The sequence below is a fragment of the Vespa mandarinia genome, chromosome 1, assembly GCF_050613455.1.
Source record: "Vespa mandarinia isolate Hongniang chromosome 1, ASM5061345v1, whole genome shotgun sequence".
NCBI lineage: Eukaryota > Metazoa > Arthropoda > Insecta > Hymenoptera > Vespidae > Vespa > Vespa mandarinia.
The window spans coordinates 15980001-15995000 of record NC_140810.1 but is presented as its reverse complement, the minus strand read 5'-3'; the positions used below and the strand labels follow the sequence as shown (position 1 = coordinate 15995000).

Genomic DNA, 15000 nt, shown 5'->3' with positions numbered 1-15000 from the left:
AAAGTGGTTCTCTCTCTCTCTCTCTCTCTCTCTCTCTCTCTCTCTCTCTCTCTCTCTCTCTCTCTCTCTCTCTCTCTCTCTCTTGTCTTTCTTCTTTCTTTTAAGACCAACTATCCAAACGCAACTCTAATTTGATTCGACGAAAAAACATGTAACATGCTACGTTACATTTGTTCGTCCTTAGCCGTTGGCGTTGATTGTGTGGCCAGCTTGGAATTAAAGGACAACGAGAGCGGTCCCTTGTAGCTTTCTGAAAACTTATTTCGAGAGAAGTAATTGCAACAGGAAGAACACCATTCCATGTGGGGATAGGGAGCGGGGAAGGAGGGGGGAATGTTTGCGTGTCTCGTGAAAAGAAAAAAAAGAAAAAAGAAAGAAAAGAAAAGACAAAAAAAAAAACCAAAATAAAAAAGGACGAATTCATTGTACTGATGCATGAAAAAAAATTACTACAGCTGCTACTGCTGTTTTCTCTCTTTATATGCCCAGCTCCCACCCTCTCTTTTCTTTCTTTCCTTTCTCTTTCTTTTTTCTTTTCTCTCTCTCCCTCTCTCTCTCTCTCTCTCTCTCTCACTCTTTCTGTTTATTGTTTTCTTTTTCTCTTTAGAAAAATGTTTTTCTCCACTTACGTTATGTCACCTAATGAACATCTCTCATATCACCGAGATGAAAGTTTTCCTTTCAAGAAATTCTCATATTTCATAGAATAAGTTAAAAAATTTGGCGAATATTATGTGTCCACTTACGTCACGCGTTACGTCTTTGGTTTTCTTTTTTTTTTTTCTATCTTTTTTTCTTTCTTCTTTTTTCCTTACGTCACAGAATTAATTCTCTGCTCACGTTCAATAGTTTATTCTTATTAAGTATAAATGACATTTAATATAATACAATAATATTAGTCGGTGGTTCGAATGTATGATTTATTTATTTATTTACCTTTTTTCTTTTTTTCCTTTTTTTAAATTGTTAGGAAAATAAAAATATTATATTTCTATTAATTATTAAAGTACATATATTATATATATATATATATATATATATATATTAAAGTATAAATATTAATTTTGTTTTCTCTTTTTATTATAATAAACGCGTTTGAAATACAATTAAAATTTAATATAAATATTCTAATTTTATTATTTAATTAATTTTATGCACTTAAGGGGTTACATAATTTTTATTTTGCATTAAGACATGACAGTTAATCCGATTGTAGACAGTTAATCATTGATGAAGTAAAAGGGAAAACTTGAAGGGTGAGAACGTTATTACGATTAATCTAAGTTAATCCACGCAAGACACGGACTAGATAGAGGAAGGGTGTAGCTACGTTAGTTGAGTATTTCGATGGGCTCCGAAGTAAACACAACTCCTCTGATAAGTAATTAAGCCGCTCAGAGGCTCTTCCGCGACCAGCTGCTCGTTTACTGCACTCAGCTTCCTAATCAGGTAACGACGACTGTTTATACAAAGATGTACATGGATACATCCGTACTACTTACTTCTCATTTCATTTTCAAATTCATTTTGTCAATTTTTTATCCACATATGAATGAGCTCTAATAATCTTTTGATTAATTCAGTTTTAAGGATTATCATTTCTAATCGGATTTTAACCAATTAAAGTTTATTTCTATTTACTTATATATATTTCAATGATTTTTTTTTATTATCCTTCGTATTTTGAATTATCATGAATTATATTTCGTATTACATCAATTTTCTCGTCATTATTCTTATTTTTGAATAATGAAAATTTATATATATATATATATATATATATATATATATATACACGTACACAAATACACACAGTGCTATTTGTAAGCAGTAATATAAAATAATATAAATATTGTCACTTATTATTAAACGGCAATATATTATGCGATATATTATTATATAATTTCTATTTTTATATACTACATTTCTTGCATATTTTTGACCAATATTTTATTTTAAATAAAAATCCACAATCGTATTAATAATGGATAATTTTTTCTTTTTTTTTTTTTTTTTTTTAGTTACCTTTCTAATTATAATTTCTTCTCATTTTCGTTTTTATTGTTATTCATTTATTTTCTTTTTTTAATTATCCTCTAGAAGACGAAGAACTTGGGAAATTTATTTCCCGATTGATTGGTACTTTCAAATTCATCAGGTCATTTTCTGTCGATTTATATTTCAGACATAATTATCCATGTGGAAAGAATGATCAGATCATATTTTTCACGTAATAATAATAATAATAATAATCATTATTATTATTATTATTATTATTATTATTATTATTATAAAATGAATGCATTGGAGAAGGGAGGATGGGGAAGGAAGTCGTTAAATTATTAACTCTTTCCAATGACTACAGCGTGCGATTACACACATTGATCTCAAATTTAAATTCCATAATTGATTGCGATAAAATATCAGCATCATCATTTTCCTGTTCTCTCGGAAATATGTTTTCATCGATTTTGTGTAACTGTCGATTCGTAAAATGTCTCTCTCTCTCTCTCTCTCTCGCGCGCGCGCGTACAGAGACACACACACACACACAGCCACACATACTCAATTATATTCAGTCATATTTTAATTCAATTTTTGCGAACGACTCGTGCCATTCGTTGGCGACGTACCGTGAAATTACTCACTAATAACTCGGCTTCTATCGAGTACGAGCAGATTACGTAATAGGATTTTTAAAAAGATCGAATGGATATGAAGATTGACATGATATCGACTGTCGAATGCTTTCTGATCAGTTTTTTTTTTTTTTTTTTTTTTTTTTTTTTGCATCAATCAAATCATTCAGAATTTTTTTTTCTTCCTCTTTTCTTTTTTTTTTTCCATATCATCGAGATTTTATACGATTCCACATTTCTATACAAATCATTCAATGAATTGTAATAAGAATAGTAAGAAGGATCTAAATAATAATAATAATAATAGTAAGAAACTAATGAGTTATGATTTATTAGAAACAATTAAAATATCTTCTAAATTAATAATTTTTCGATGTATACGGATTGATACGTTTTCCTTTTTTCCTTTTGTTAAAAAAATATATATATATATTTTTTGTATAAATTATTAAATAAATAAATAAATAAATAAATAAATAAATAAATAAATATATATATATATATATACACATACACATACGAAATATATATATATTTGTAGATTATCCTTTGTTCACTCATTCGTTCATTCAATTATGCATTTTATACGCAATCGTTGAATTTCTTTAAAAACTTCTTTAAAGAAGTTTTCGAATATCCATCGATTATTTTAAATCACAAAAGTCTTTTCAAGTACGTGAAGATACTCTCATTAAAGTTTCTTTGGGGTTCTCTGAAATGTGAGAGGTATTACTTTTCAAATCACTCTCTCTTTTTTCCCCCCTTTTCTTTCTCTCTGTCTCTCTCTCTCTCTTTCTTACTTTCTTTCTTTCTTTCTTTCTTTTTATCAAACATTGTCCTTCCTCGATTCGGTAGACGGGAATTACGATAGAACTTCTTATAAAAGGCAAGAGTTTCCCCCTTTCTCGAATTTCTTCAACACCTATGTACTTACTTACTACGTCACTTGGCACTTGGCAGTCAACAACGACCCTCCATTTCCTTTCTCGTGAGGCTACTTCGTTCCTCACTTCAAAAACGAATCGATATTCCGAAGGTCAAAATGATTGACGAAGCGTTACGAATAAAAATAGATGTTGGACGTATCTCGAAGTGAAAAAGGGGGAGAGCTAAGATGATGGGAAGTGGGCAAAGAAAAGGGCAATTGAAAGGGCGAAGAAAAGTGAACAACCTTGGTGTAACTTTTTAATGGAATACAGAAAGGGAATGGAAGGGAATTAATCATGACGACTTTCGGAAGGATGTCGTTAAGGTCGGATATTATTAAACTCTTATAAAAAAAAAAAAAAAAGTAAAAAGATAGAAAAAAAAAAGATCAACATTTTCGTTTCACATTGAAATAATATTTTTTTAATCGTATAGGACAATTGCGAATTTGTATATGTAATTTCGAATGTGTGTGTGTGTGTGTGTGTGTGTGTGTGTCTGTCTGTCTGTCTATGTTTGTGCATTTAATGATAAAAATAATATCTAATAAATATTTTGTTTATATTTATTCAGGTACGCAAACTATACTTAAGCGATATAAAACCAATCATTTTTAATCATTCGTTTAGTTTTTCTATATATCCACATTTAACACTTGTCAATATTTACGATTTGTACGATATAAAACAATTTATATTTCATCTTTTATATACATTTACGTTCTTCTATATATTCGGTCTGAGCTAATAATTCCTATAAATATACGTTTAACTTATTAAATTATTAAATTAAAAATGAAAATTACGCTTAGGTCTTTTAATTGTAAGAGGTAAATCATATTCAAACGTAACATATATAAAGTAAATAATTTAATCAAACATGTATACGCGTACATATATATATATATATATATATATATATATATATATATATTATTTTATTAAACGTTATTTTCTTTAGGTGGTATATCAAAGTCACCGAACCAATATATTTCTTCTCGACTTTCATGAATTCCCTTCGAACGATTTGTTTTCCAAGGTACACCTTAATCGACTTCGTTTACCGTGACGGACGCGTAATTTAGCATCGCATCAACGGACCGTTGATACGATGAGATTTTTTTTTTTTTTAATCGATTCGCTTGTAAACGTAGATAATAGCCGAATAATATGAAGCCATTATTTTAAGTCATTGAAGAATGTTACCGTAGTACTTGTCACGATTCGAAGATACAATAATTTAACATTGTGTGAGATTGTAATCAACGATTTTATATCGAAGCGAATTAATAAAGAAAAAAGAGAGTGAGAGAGAGAGAGAGAGAGAGAGAGAGATGAATTTATTTATTTTGTTTTTTTCATTACAAAGAAATTACACGCCTTTCTCTTGGATTCTCGTACAAATAGGAATTTCGAAATACGAGGAAGAACGTAAACGTTCTCGATAGTCTTCGTCAGATCGATCGGTAGCAATGTCGTTGGAAATTGTGGAACTTCCGAGAGAGCGAGAGAGAGAGAGAAAGAGAGAAAGATAGAGAGAGACAGAAAGAGAGAGAGAGAGAGAGAGAGAGAGAGAGAAATAGAGTTAGAGATAGATGGCAAAAGGAAGAGATTCCTGTCACGAATTCTCCTCGAAGTCTGGATATCGAAGAACAAAAACGGGAGAGAGAGAGAGAGGGTGAGAGGGAGAGGGAGAGAGAGAGAGTGAGGGTGAGAGGGAGAGGGAGAAAGAGAGAGAGAGTAGTGACGAGGAGAGGAATGGTATATTGTGATAGAGGGTTGATCCATCAGAAGGTTTCATCCATCTTAGTATCGAAGTTTACCGACAGCCGAAGACCAAAGGACGAGGAGTATCGTGCAATCGTTTGAGGAGAATGATTGGACGACTGTTCGAATGTGAATTATATAAATTTACACATAACTATGTGTATATGTGTGTGTATGTATAAGGTGTCCATTGTGGGTGAGGATCCATTAGAACTGTTAATTAGCAGTAATAAATAGTAATAATATTTTCATGTAACTATAGTATGTATATATATATATATATATATATATATATATATATATATATTGTGTATATATGTAATACGTGTTTAAAATTTGTTTATCTTAATGTCCATTTTATATTAATGTACCATTCGAACGTCATCGAAACTGTTAATTAATAGAAAATAATGTAAAAAAAGAAAAAAAAAACAGAAAAATAATATGAAAGAACAGTTTGCAAAATTAAAAGACACAATACCTAAAGATTACATGTATATTTAAATATTTTTTTTTTTTAATTATTACATTGCATTAAACAATATCAATGAGACATCCCATATATATATATATATATATATATATATATATATATATATATATATATCAAGTACATTATATTTGAGATTGCATTCAAAACTGTATGGTAGAACAGAAAGTAAATGATCTAACTCGGCCTGCTTCCAATTCGAAGCTTTTGCCATGGCCGATCCAAGCATCTCGGAGGCCAACAACGAGGACGACTCTGACTTCAACTTCGACTTCGACTCGTTCCTGGCTCTAAACCATCCCGCAGACTGGCCACAAACAAGGAGGGGTGGGCAATTTCTAGGTTGCTCAGCATTTCCACCTCGTCGGACCGATTCGGTCCTTTATCTCTCTCGTTCTCTCTCTCTCTCTCTCTCTCTCTCTCTCTCTCTCTCTCTCTCTCTCTCTCTCAGTGTCTGTCTGTCTCGTTGATTCTCTTTACGATCAACCACAATGTTCTGAACCAGATGCCCTGTCGTTTCACTGAAACTATTGTCAGTCGATATTCTCCTCCATCGAAATACATATCCAACGATCTTTTTATCTTTTTATCTCTTTTTTTTTTTTTTTTTATTTATAAAATATTCCTTCTCTTTTATCAGCATCGACAATTTGTAAATCTTATCAATTTACACAATGGATATAATAATTGTAATAACGATAGAAATACCATATGTAGTAAAGGGTAGGAAGAAAAAGTAGGAAAAAAAAAACAAAAAAGAAAAAAACAAAAAAAGAAATGAAATTCTGCTTTCGAGAATTCTGTTCGAGTCGACAATTTATAAATTTTAACAATTTATACAAAGGATATAATAATCGTAATAACGATGGAATAATATGGAATACTATGTGTAGTACGAAAAGGATAGGGAAAAAAAAAAAAAAGAAAAGAAAAGAAAAAAAAACGAAAAGAAAGAAATAAAATTCTCCCTTGTTCAATAGCATTGAACGTTCTAAGAGAACATCGTTGTGTCTAATTCGTATTTCTTTTTGTTAGTCGGAAATTGGTGGTATGGTCTAACACGGTCGAATTATTTCGTTACTTTCTAAATATACTTTTGTGCTTGTGTGTGTATGTGTGTGTTTATGTGTATGTGTGTGTGTATGTGTGTATGTAAGTAAGGATAGAAAGGAAAGATAGAGAGTATGGGTGTGTTTAGTAAACGTAGGTTGGAAACATTTGCCCTCTGTATCCGTGCATGATGTTTATCGTTATCCACGTTAATACCCTGCTCTCGTTACTAGAAAAGTTAAAAGTAAGTGTAACAGCATCTAGAGTAAAAACAACAACTACAACAACAACAACAACAACAACAACAACAACAATATTAAAAACAAAAACAATAGCAACGGTAACAGCAACTACGACGTCAACTCGTTACAATGTCCAGACCAGCTGGGTTCCTTCTTCCACATTTTCTACTTTCGTGTACTCTTCCTTCTTTTTTCTCTTCTCTTTCGTGTACTATTCCTTCTCTCTCTCTCTCTCTCTCTCTCTCTCTCTCTCTCTCTCTCTCTCTCTCTCTTTTATATTTCACTATTTCGTCTCCCTTTTCATGGCTTTTCATGCCACTAAACGTTAAGTTTCCTGTTGCTGAAAGTAAGAGAGAAGAGGAGAGAAAGAAAGAAATGTGGAAAGGCGCGGCTAAATTTATGCTTCATTCGTACACGTTAGGTATACACGAGGAGGAAACGAGTGGAGCGTAAATTATGGTACTCGTGAAGGCGAACTTGCCCTCTTCGGCTACCTTTTTCTACTTTCTTTTTTTCTTTCTTTCTTTCTTTCTATCTTTCATTCTTTTTTTCTTTTTTCCTCTTTTCTTTTCTTTCCTTTTCTTTTCTTTCCTTTTCTTTTCTTTTCTTTTCTTTTCTTTTCTTTTCTTTTCATCTATATCCATCCTCTTTCATAACACTACAAGGTGGTGCTGTTGATGCCGCTCCCGTGGGGGGTAGGTTACTAGCAAGCAGCTCGTGGCTTTTATTTATTGTTCCAGAGAGAAACGCACACGGAAGCCAAGCTTCCGTCTTCTCTCGCACATTGCGGCGGTGTGAGAAATTTAATTTTAAAAACTGCCACCGTCGCTTTTTCTCCAATGAAACGTGGCTTTTGCCCCCTACCTTTTCGTAAGGAAACCATCTCGACGAGAATGGTGATGGTTATGGTGATAGTAGTGGTACTGATACTGGTAGTGTTGGTGAGTGGTGAATGGTGGAAAGGAAAGTAGACTATTTCCTTCTCTCTCTCTCTTTCTCTCTCTCTTTCTCTTTCCAATTCTCACAGGAGTTGCCCTTCTCACAGTAACCATCTTGTTTCGTCTCTCTTAAATCTTCGTCGTTTGTTACACTTCGTGATACATTTAATAGAGAGAAAAAGAGTCTTCCCTTTCTATTTATTTCTTTCTCTTTCTCTCACTCTCTCTCTCTCTCTCTCTCTCTCTCTCTCTTTTTCTCTCTGTTTCCCTTGGGAGAAAGGCCTAGAGGAAAATGAGAAACCGATGGAAAAGTGTGAAAGTGTGAAAAAGTAACATGTACATCAATACTAGAAAAAAAGAAAGATAGATGAAATACGTCGTATAATTTTATCATAGAATTTATTGATCTTTCTTTTTTCAAAGAAAATGAGAGATTGAGAAGAGAGAAAGAAAGAGAGAGAGAGAGAGAGAAGGAGAGAAAATTAAATTAATTTATTAATTTCCTACCATCGAGAATATAATCAGAAATTTTTTACAAGCTTCTTCGTACATCTCGAATCATTCGTACGTCCTTGCAGAATTTACAAAAAAAAAAAAAAAAAAAAAAAAGTGATATATCTACATATACGGAAGAAAATATAATAATATGAAATTTTATATTGAACCGTTGTCGCTCGATAACGAACGTATCAATTGAATAAATTTCTTTTAAAGAAAAAAAAATTTATGAAGATTTTAATCGATACTGTATTAAATCTTAATCGTACGTTTTGACGTAGGTTTCTCTTTTATATATATATATATATATATATATATATATGTATTAATATTCACAGAAGAACTCTTTTCGTGTCTTCTATACTTTGGATACATTGTTCACAGATAAAAGAGGACGAAGTGTGAGGATAGATTCGTCCTTTCCTTCCTTTTCCTCTCTTTTCCCTTCCCTTCTCTTCTCTTCTCTTCTCTTCTCTTCTCTTCTCTTCTCTTCTCTTCTCTTCTCTTCTCTTCTCTTCTCTTCTCTTCTCTTCTCTTCTCTTCTCTTCTCTTCACTCCTTCAGTAAAATTACGAACGGAAGGCACTAATTGACTGGCTCCGTCGCCTCCGGTTTTCGAAACGAATTAGCCGTCGACGAATGCGATTCAGTCTGGATAGACCCTTCGTTTCTCCACGCCTTTCCCCGTCCTCTTTTCTCTTTACACCGCTCCCTCTCTCCCTCTCTCCCTCCCTCCCTCTCTCTCTCTCCCGTTTTTCCTAGAACGAAAAGTGCTCGCGTTTTTCAGAGCTACATCTCGTTACGTAGACCTATGCGATAAGGTATTTGTAGTGGTAGAGCACGAGAGAGAGAGTGAGAGAGAGAGAGAGAGAGAGAGAGAGAGAGAGCTTGTTAAACCATCGAGAATTCGAGTTAATTCCGCCTCGCGTTCGAAGCAACCAGCCCATTAGCCACTATGGGACCGAGCCTAATTAGCCTGCCAGGGGGTTGTTGGATTAATGCGACACCCTCGTCATCAGAAAGACTCGCGATGTACGTTACCCATGTACTTTCTGATAATCTTTGTCGGCAATCCTTATTCGTAATAGCTCGTAACCAGTCTCTTTCTCTCTCTCTCTCTCTCTCTCTCTCTCTCTCTTTCACTCTCTGTCTGTCTTTTTTTCTTTTTTTATTTGTCTCTTTATTTCTTTGGTTTTCTTTATCTCCTTTCGATTTCTCCGACCTAACGAACGAATTCTTGCCTTTAGTGTCGACAGGATGAATCAGAAAGATTGAGTGAGATAGAAAGAGAAAGAGAGAGAGAGTGAGAGAGAGAGAGAGAGAGAGAGAATTACTGCTTCTATTATCTATAGAAATATCACGCCTCTCGAGATGCCACCGTCTATCGAACAACCACAACTCGATTAACGCCTGCTGCGTCGATATTCATGATCGTTCTCTCTCTCTCTCTCTCTCTCTCTTTCTCTCTCTTCCTCTTGTCCTCTATATCATGAATATACACACATACACACACATTAATACAGTACAATGTATATATATATATATATATATATATATATATATACATATATTTTCAACGTCGATATTTCTCTGTATAATATGCAAGAGTTTTACACAGGAAGAGCAAGAGAGAGAGAGAGAGAGAGAGAGAGATTTACATCGATGATGGGATTTCGATTTATATCTTCGTAATAAAAGGCCATTTAACGAACACACAATTCCCATCTCCCTATATCTTCGTGTTTCTCTCTGTATTTTTATAATACTTATTATCGAGCTAGCTTGTTATTCGAATGAGATAAGCCGATAATCTGATTCACTGACCGTTTCGATATTATTACATACAAGCGTTATCGAGATCGAAATAATTGTATGTTAGTGTTCACTTCTCTCTCTCTCTCTCTCGTTCTCGTTCTCGCTCTCTCTTTTTATCTTTTTTTTTTATTTTTTTTTTATTTTTTAATATTAGTTACTTTCGACGATAATTAAAGTTTTAGAAAATACTTTGGTAACTATGTTTATGATAGATAATACATTAGATCACGTAGAATTCTCGTATCGGCGTTATTATCGGAGGCAAACGTATTTACATACATAGAAACGTATGTACATATGTATGTATGTATGTATGTATATGTTTGTATGTACGTAAGCGAACGTATGCATCTGACACGTTTCATTTCGCAACGATATGATAATTCAGAACCAAGTGAAAGTGGAAGGGCCGGAGCAAGTTTATACGCGCATATATATATATATATATATATATATATATATGTGTGTGTGTGTGTGTGTGTGTATGTGTGTGTACTTACCTCATCGATCGGAAACCTTTCGCGCTAAGCTTTACCGCGGAGCTTAATTTTCAATTATCGCTGGATTCCGTAGGGCCGACGAGAACGAAATTGGATTCTAATGACGTGCTCATAACGATCAGTTAGATTTTATGCTTTACGGTAGAGAAGGTAAAAATGAAAAAAGAAGGTAGAAAAAAAGAGGGGAAAAGAAAAGAATAGAAACGAAACGAAAAGAAGAAGAAAAAAAAAGGGAACAACAATTAAAATCTTTCACGTAAGAACATGAAGATCATTTTTGGACGAATAATAAAATATATTCAAAGGATCTCGTGTTATTATTATCACGAAATGAAAAGATTTTTATTTAATTATTTAACGTAAATCGATAATATCATTTTGATTAAAATTCATTAAAGCGTTTTACAAATTTTCTTTCTCATATTATTCTTCTTTTTTTTTTTTTTTTTTTTTTTTTTTTTTATTCCATTTTATTATGACCGTCGGATTAAGAGTAGACAACGGAGGAACAGGATATTTTCTTCAAATATTTCTCTCGCGAATTAAATAACGTACCATCGAAAAAGGGGAGTCTACGACAGTGTAAAAGAAAGCGAGAGAGAAAGAGAAAGAGAAAGAGAGAGAGGGAGGGAGGGAAGGAGGGAAAGAGAGAGAGAGAGAGAGAGAGAGAGAGAGAGAGAGAGAGGGAGAGAGAAACTCGTGATAGAAGGAAAAGAAGAAGTGCGAGATGCCATAGCTCGGAGGCTTTCATGCATGAAGCTTGTACGGAGGTCACCAACCCTCTGACATATACACACATACACACACACACACACACGTATATACGCACACGTACACACATACATACTCTCCCTCTTTCTTTCTCTTTCTTTCTCTTTTTTCCTTTTTCTTTCCTCTTTCGATATAGGGGAACTTCTAGAACACGGAAAACGCATGGCATTGGACGTGGAGGGTGGGGGATGGAGGAGGAGGGAGGGAGAGATGTTAGAATACGACATGGAGTTTCGAGGGTTGTTAATATCCTGGAAATCTGTTTTCCTCTATCCCCCTCCCTCTACCTCACCTTCATACCTCTAATACCCTCGTATAAGCATTTGAAGTCTTTCCATTCGACCGCGATGCGTAATGCGTGTAAGTTATTGCACTATGGCGTCTAAGTTGATGGGTGATGTTGATGGGTGGTCGTTGGCAATGGCGTCGAATTCCCTCCTCCTTTAGTAAAGAAATTCATCCAAGAGCGACATCCGCTCGATCACACCCACCATCTTTTTTTCCGGACCTTATTTCCGGACACCCCTTATATTCACATTTTTCCAAGGCCTTTTGGGGGTAACGCATGAAAAAAAAAAAAGAAAAAAGAAAAGAGAAAAAGAGAGAGAGAGAGAGAAAGAGAAATGATGAAAAAAGAAAAGGTAAGAAAAGGTACGAAGAAAAAGAAAGAATGAAAAAGAGGAGAGACAGCTTTCACGAGCCCGACGACGATATTTCTTCTTCTACTTCTTCTTCTTCTTCTTCTTTGCGTTCTTCTCTCTTTTGTGTGGATTCTTCTTCGTTTTCTTCTTCGTCTTCTTCTTCTTCTTCTTCTTCTTCTTCGATGAATCGAACTAGACGAGAGACACATTTCTATTTACACCGACCGTACTCCGTATTTGCACGTTCGTATGTGCACGCGATTTCTAACCTTATATTTTTACATTGACTTTTTCGTTTTTTTTTGTTTCTTTTTTTTCGTCCCGCTCCCCTCCTCTCTCTCTCTCTCTCTCTCTCTCTCTCTCTCTCTCTCTGTCTCTCTGATACGTTTACGTTTAACTTCGTAATACGTATTATTATTCGTGCATTTTCTTATTATTTTTTTATTTTTATTCATATTTTATTTTCATCTCTCTATAACGTCCTATGTATAAATCATTTAAATTACGATTAATCGTTATATCGTTACGGTAAATCTGTATTATTGAAGTATTATTAAAGTTGTTTTATTTCATTAAAGTTTTATTACATTTTTAAATATAATTATATTTTCTAACGATATTATCGTAAATATAAATTATATTCAATATAGTATGATTATATTCGAGTACAGATTGATTCAAAAAGTTTCTAAGTGATATTAAAAATCGACTTTTTCTGTTTCTTTTTTCCTTTTCTTCAGATAATAAAACGATGGTACATACAAGCTAAATTTTAGTTATATAATCATTTAGAAATTGTCGAGTATATAAGTTTTATATTATATAAAGCTTTTTGTAGAGACGTAAACGAAATTGTTTTTACTGGATTAAAATTTGTCTCTCTTTCTCTCTCTTTCTCTTTTCTTTTTTTTTTTTCCCCTTCATTTGTAAGATAAAAGAAATAAGTACGATGTCCATTAATTGATTAAACGAACATTATAATTGATATGATTGAATTACCATTTAGATCTATCGATAATCAATCAGAAATCAGAGACAACGATTAAAGAGATATAAAAGACGATGAAGTTCCATCGGTGATTGGCTTTTTTTTTTTTTTTTATATTGACTACGAATTGACGTGACTAGAAGATCCTTATCGGCGACCTTCCCCTTGTATGAAAGTCCATTACTTGCGATCTTTCGACGATAAAAATAGATTCTTTGTGTAGATATGATCGATGAACTGGACTCATTTCAGACTATAAATGTCAGGGTGGAGATTCTTTGTCGGTTGGGAACAGAAATAGAAGGATAAACGGAGATCGATAAAGAGATGGATGTTGTTGGTGCTAAGGGATGAAAAGGGGGTTGATATCGCTAAAGTGATTTTATTTTATTTTTTTTTTTTCTTTTTTAATGAAAATAGGATTATACTTATCGAGATACCGAGAGTTTAATCATTTCAAAATCCTTCGTATATTTATCCGAGTGATTTAAGAATATAAAATTATTATTAGAAATGAAAGAAATTTTCAATGAAATTTAATGATCTACGAAGAATGAATATTAAAAAGATTTATGACTACGAAGACTTTTTTAATTTTCATTTTTTCCCCTTCTTTCTTTTTCCCTTCTTTTTTTTGTTTAGACGTTTTAAATATAAAAAGCAAAAATATAAAATCGTCATTATTTAAGGTTCAAAATTTTTCCATAAGAAATAATTAATATTGAAATATTATTATTATTATTATTATTATTTTCTGATTGATAATTAACCACATAATGTAATAATGTATTAATTTTTGAAAGCTTTTTAAAAATGTCTTTCTAATCATCATTCGGTGAATAAATATTTCTTTAAAACTTAAATAAATCTGACGTGAAAGAGGGAATAACGTGAAATCGTAAAAGAATTTTTTTCGTGAAATAAAATATAAAAATGTAGAATGCTTGCGTTGAATTATAATATTTCACGTGATCGAATACTCGATGAATACGGCGAAAAAACGGTAGAAAATGGAATCCGAGAAACAAAAGAAGGAAAGAAAAAAAGTAGAAGAAAAATTTAGAAATTCGAAGTGCGACTTAACGGTAGAACTTCTCGGTTGCTTAACATATTGCTATTCGATGTGGGTGTTCACCTAATGCTCGGCTTTGTCTCATCCAAGAACAAGCGATTTTCTGTGGAGAAAAAGAGTGAGAGAGATAGAAGGAAAGAAAGAAAGAAAAAAAGAATAAAGAAAGAAAGAAAGAAAGGAAAAAGGTGAAAGAGCGGGGATAGAACGGGACTTCAACGTTTCTCACTCCACTTTATTTCCTCCCTTACCCTTTATCGCAAAAGCGGAGTGAACCTTTTTGAAACGGGGGATGAAAGAGCGCAAAGAAGTCTGAGACTTTGACTCGTCTCGAGGATTCACAAAAAAGAGAAGGAAAGAAAGAAAGATCAGAAAAAATTTTAAATCAAATTGATCGACTTGATCGGAAAATAAAATAAGAAGAAAAACTATAATATATTATTGTTAGATTCTTTATACATATAAATTATTATTGGAATAAGCGTATAAACGTATATAATAAACAAAAAGTTTTCCATAAGATTTAGAACGAGCGTAGTTAGTCTTGCGACAATAACATGCTTGCTTTACTTCTTTATTCCACGTTTTTTTCTTTCTTTTTCTTTTCTTGTGATTATTTTCTTTTATTTTTTATTTATTTATTTATTTATTTATTTATTTATTTATT

The 15000-nt window shown here is 32.8% G+C and overlaps 1 protein-coding gene across 2 annotated transcripts in view; it reads left to right on the top strand.

Annotated features, from left to right (window-relative positions):
• IRSp53 (Insulin receptor substrate 53 kDa) overlaps nucleotides 1–15000 on the top strand; it is a 167023-nt gene that overhangs the window by 80790 nt on the left and 71233 nt on the right. The gene's annotated exons all lie outside the window — the stretch shown is intronic.